Below are 5,876 nucleotides of genomic sequence, written 5' to 3' on the forward strand. Positions count from 1 at the left end.
GTCACCGTTGATAGCGATGAAGATAACAAGATTGGGATGATCAGAGTAAGTATACAAGGGAATGATACTGGTGTATTACTGCTTAAAGGGCAACACCACTCCAGAAAATAAAGGCATTTTCATAAATTATTAGTTCAGGAGCATGAATTGACCCTTACATTTTAGTGATCTTTTCTTTGTAGCACTTCGTTGATTTCGCAAGTAAATTGCTGGGTTGGAAGCGACGATCAGACTGGAATGCAATACATCAGGTTAGTGGAATAAACAACATCACTGAATTTGCATGCCAGTATGACGTCATGGGAGGAGTTACGTTAGGAGATTCTACTTAAAATTGGGGTCATCTTTGCTGTATAGTAACAGAGACCTTTTGTATCCTACTATCTGGACAAGGGAAAATATCGCTCCTGTTAATGGTATAACTAAAATCCTATATTCTGGAATCATGATCTGTAAATTGGACAACGTAATGTAGTATATATGTATGCTAAAGTGTCCACTGGCTTGTAAAAAAGCCCTTCTCCACTTGACATGTGTTCGGGTATTTTCCTCGAGGTGGTAAGGATCGTGGTTATTATGTTGTTATCCCTGGAAGTCTTCTCACAGACTCACAGAAACTCACCAAATACTTGAACGTACGTCCAGTAAGCATTGGCGACTCTGTTTTTGCCGTTTCATAAACACCGAATTCATTCTCTCTATATGGTTTGAAGTTGAGGCGTCAGAGTAAAAATGAAACAAGAAAGGCTCTAAGCTATCACCTAATAATCTTTGAACCATGTACACAGTGATTTACTTTAACAAAGAACACACAAGTAATATTTTCGACGTCTTTAATTTGCGTCACCAGAATCTGGGAAAGAACAAAGGATCTGTGCGGATACTAAACTCATTAGAGGTCTTGGGTGATGACGCCAAGGAGTTCGTAAGCAGATATGGAACTGAGATACGTTACACTACCAGTAATATAGGTATGTGTATTGTTCCCTTTATTCAGAGAGAGAGAGAGAGAGAGAGAGAGAGAGAGAGAGAGAGAGAGAGAGAGAGAGAGAGAGAGAGAGAGAGAGAGAGAGAGAGAGAGAGAGAGAGAGAGAGAGAGAGAGAGAGAGAGAGAGAGAGAGAGAGAGTTTAGACCCAATCACATTATAACATTCGCACTTTATTATCTCACAGATTACGAAATCTTTACGCTCCCTTACTCAGAAGATTCCATGTATGTTCCCAGGCCTGTCTTACAAACACGGAAACGGCGAACCGTGCAAATAAATGCCACGTCCAGTTTCGACAACCCAAGCCAGGTGTATCTACCAATCGAGAACTTCATGAGTAAGTACCTTGACACATAACTATTGAACGCATTCACTGTACTGCCCGTTTAGTGTAAAGGTTCACTGGCTCTGTTTGATAGAATGTAGGATTTGAACGTCTTAATTCATATTTCAAGAAATGCCGAACGAATTAACATAGATGGACATTGTTGTGACGTAAGAACCAATGGCATAGATGAACATCACTGTGACGTATTCTAAATCCCATATTTTCGTCTAAAATTGTGCCTACCTTTGTTCTTTTACAGATGCATCTATCATTGTACAGACAGCCGTGTTTATAGCACCAGAAGATGTCCTACCAGAGAGTCAAACCAAGTCAAAGTATGTATTAAATAAACAGTTGTAAACTGTGCTAGTTCAGCTGCAACATACAATGTGATTATGTATAGTTGCAGTAAGTAATGTGATGTAATGTGATTAGAATAACGACTCGCCTGCAAATGTCCGGGTAATAGTCAAGGCTATAAAACTGTGTGCAAATCTCATATCTCATATTCCATACTGCACAATTCATGATGTTGACGTTCGTACAATTTCCCTGTTATGTACATTTTTTAAGTAATTTCACGTAAATGTATAATTTTGCTCGTTTTGGGATTATTGTTCAAAAGGTTGAAAAAGGAGGTGAAGAGCATCACTGCCATTCAGAAAGTAGTGAAGATAAACTCACCAGTGATATCCGTCAAGGCTTATGAATTATACGACTCGACGAACTTGAAGGATAATGTGATGATGAAGATGTACTCACTCAAGGTACGATTGCTTGGTTTCAAAATTATGAAATACTAGTAATCTCCAACTGAAATATTTGAAGGGGAACACCACTCCAGGATATAAAGGACTGTATCTTATATAGACTTTGGGTTGTGGAGAGTAGATTTATAAATTCGCACCACATAAGTTTTCACTGGAATGACAAGAAGTACCCAATTGAAGGTGTTTTTCACCAGTGGTGCACTGTTGTCTCATGGGTCTTGACAAGCATGAATATTTATGAGATGAACAATGCATATTCATGACTTTTCATCTAAAGGACATAAACACTTAGGATTCATGAATATTCAGTGTTCATCTAATCAAAATTCATGTATGCGAACAGGGCCAGTAAGCAATAATGTACCACACGAAAGAACAGCAGAGGCGGAAAAGAGTTACAATTGAGAGTTTCCTGGCAATAGAACAAGATTTATGTGATGTGAATTCCTGAACTGTCTCTCCAGAACCCAGTGTTTATGAAGATAATTTAGTTTCCTGGAGTGGCGTTCCACTTTAACAATTTGTAGCATTTACTAATAGCATCTTGAAACTAAATAAACATATTAAGTAATACACACCTGAATGAAAACACATGCCATGCATGCATTGGTGTGTATCTACTCTACCAGTCTCTCCCTTCCCAACACTTGTTTGTTTCTTATTTGTGTCTGTTTACAGGAAGGTTATGACCCAATATGTGGTTATATGGACAATGAACATGGGTGAGTATCACTACACGAAAAGTCTAATTTACCAATCTTTACCAAACCTTTACCCTACCTGCAGCTGTGACCCATCTAACCATCATCTCTGTCCAGGGGTAGTACGAGACTCAGTACCACTTTGACTGTCTACAGCCCCCCCCCCCCCCCGCCATGGGAGAGTTCACCGTGGGAGAAATTAAGTCAAAGGTGGAACTTTGTCGCATAGTCACCACATTTGCACATTCCCTGCCCAAGTGTCTCTTTCATGAAGTGTTTCTGAAAATATCAAAACATATCAATATCCTCGAAATCGCTGAGAGTGTTAAAATGATTCAGTTCTAGATAAAACAGAGGATTTTAATCATATTCGTACGAACTATGGAGTCTATGATCATAATGTAACCATTGGTATGTCTTTCATTCCGTGGTCAATGTGTATTGCTAGAGTGTTCATGACGACGGGTTGCAGTGTTAGATCAGAACACACAGAAGAAGGTTACACCATGTGTGCGTGTAATCATATGGCACCATTTGTGGTTAGAATGGTCCTGGGGAAAGAACCAGTCGTAAGTATTTGTTATCTTAGTAGTTAATAAGTGGATGGCAAATGCAATATGGAATGTTTAAATACTGGGTATTACGATGCCTTTTAACAGTAAAGAACGCATTTACTTTATCGGAAATCAAAGAACGTGAAATCATAGCAGATAATAGAGACGGAGACATAAGGGATGGGGAGAGAGAGAGAGAGAGAGAGAGAGAGAGAGAGAGAGAGAGAGAGAGAGAGAGAGAGAGAGAGAGAGAGAGAGAGAGAGAGAGACAGACAGACAGACAGACAGACAGACAGAGACAGAGAGAGAGGGAGGGAGAGAGAGAGAGAGAGTGTGTGTGTGTGTGTGTGTTTGTCAGAGACAGACACAGACAGAGACACAGACAGGCAGAGACAGAGACAAAGACAGACAGACATACACACACACAGACACAGATACACAAAGACAAACAGACAGACAGGGACGCACATAGGAACACAGAGATAGATAGATAGATAGACAGACAGACAGACATAGACAGAGATTTTGACGGTAAATTCCTTCCTTCAATTATAGCCTATGGCCATAGCTGCTAGAGGATTGATATTTGAGGTCATTGGTGGACTCTCTGCTCTCCTGGTACTATTAGCATTTGTATTAATTTGTATTGCACAGTAAGTAGATTTTCATATAATGTAGTACATGCTTATTCAAGAAACTCAAAAATGTAGTATGCGCCTTGAAAATACAAATCGTCACCTTTTTTGATTGTCGAAACTGAAACACATTCTCATGTGACAGAAAAAAGAAACATCCACTGATCTTCATGCAAATTTTGTTCAACAATGTTAGTATTTCAGCAAGGGTGTCTGTAACATATTTATCGACCAGACATTAAATTTAGGCCTTAGCCTAACAAAATCATTGTGTGGTTCCGATTATTCTCAATGTATGGCTAACATATGTAACCCTATAGTCACTTTGGTTTGGTAGTACATGTACATGTACCATGGTACAGGTCACTATGGTTAACATATGTAACCCTATAGTCACTTTGGTTTGGTAGTACATGTACATGTACCATGGTACAGGTCACTATGGTTAACATATGTAACCCTATAGTCTCTTTGGCTTGGTAGTACGTGTACATGTACCATGGTACAGGTCACTATGGTTTACATCTGTAACCCTATAGTCTCTTTGGTTTGCTAGTAAGATTCCAAATAGATTTCCAATCTTGTACCATACCGACATTCATAGTTTCGAGAACAAGATATGCTTATTACAGGTATTAGCAATACAAAGAAAATCGACGGACCTTACACGTAATCTGTACAGTGTCTTTGACCGAACATCGACATACATTTTGTATACCTTCATTATTCATAACTTTTACCTGGTGATACGCTCTAGTAAAGACACTTTAATTAACATTATTGAAAACAAATTCTGCTAACTCATTTTGCTTAATTAAAATTGGGGAAGGATTGTGATAAATCTCTATGTCTTCGCTAAATTATTCATGATTATCACGTATTGGAATTATTTGTGTAAGCCCGTACTTTTGTGATAAGCAATTAATTTCATTTTTTTTCATTATCTGTTGTAGCCTTAATACTGATCGTTACTTTGTGATGCTTAACGCCACCTGTTCATATAACCTACTGCCTATTGGTGTAATTATGGGTGAAGTATGCCATGATGAAGACGAAGTAAGTGATTAATGAAGCGTAATACAACAGAACGCCATGACGACATTGCGAGTGCAATGAAGTACTCTACTCGGCCGATCGGGATATTTGCACACGTACTTGCGATATTTTGTGGTATGCTGCGGTACATTTCGGGGCGTTGCTAGTGAAAAGTGTTGCAAAATAAACGACCAGAATGACTGCGAGGAAATACCCTCGAGTACCCACACTGTTATTTATGCGTCGTCATGCGCTCTGTTATATTATTACACATGTTTACCAAAAACAGCAAATTTCGCAATCAACTACGATGTCCCATCGCCTCATATCTTTTATATGGAACGATCGCGCGCTCACTTGCATACTGCTCGCGCGCTCATTTGCATACTGCAGAGTACAGTAATATATTCGGTACAAATAATTACCAGTACGTAATAATACAGAGCACGCACTTGATCATTTTTTTAAATGTAAACTCATGCATGTTTTATATACAGATTCAAGATAAATTTGACGACTATAATGGAAATGGGTTTTAAAAGATCTCAGTGTGTGGAGCTTATCTTATACTAGTACCTTTCAGACTATCTGCAAGGAACTTTTACTAAATCTCGATTTTTTATGAAAAGTACTGTTGTGTTCGAGAATATTTGATGAATTAAACGACAGTGCATTTGAATACCAACATGACATCATTTGCATAAAGTAGAAATGTCATGCTCATAACTGCTATATTTGCTAATTTTTAGTTTTGTAGGCGTGAAAAATTATCGTGTGGTTCCGATTACATTCAATTTGAAAATAGGTGGGGTAGATAGATTTTTTATTTTATTTTATTTATTTTTTCATGTGTGGATGTCTAGT

At 38.3% G+C, this 5,876-nt stretch overlaps 1 long non-coding RNA gene across 1 annotated transcript; it reads left to right on the top strand.

Moving 5' to 3' along the window:
* The first annotated feature begins 2,793 nt into the window (after window positions 1-2,793).
* Window positions 2,794-3,919, top strand: LOC144440076 (uncharacterized). Its single transcript, XR_013481163.1, has 3 exons — window positions 2,794-2,809; window positions 3,237-3,357; window positions 3,898-3,919. It is a non-coding gene; the product is annotated as an uncharacterized LOC144440076 (long non-coding RNA).
* Window positions 3,920-5,876: the final 1,957 nt, after the last annotated feature.

This window comes from Glandiceps talaboti, chromosome 9, assembly GCF_964340395.1.
Source record: "Glandiceps talaboti chromosome 9, keGlaTala1.1, whole genome shotgun sequence".
NCBI lineage: Eukaryota > Metazoa > Hemichordata > Enteropneusta > Spengelidae > Glandiceps > Glandiceps talaboti.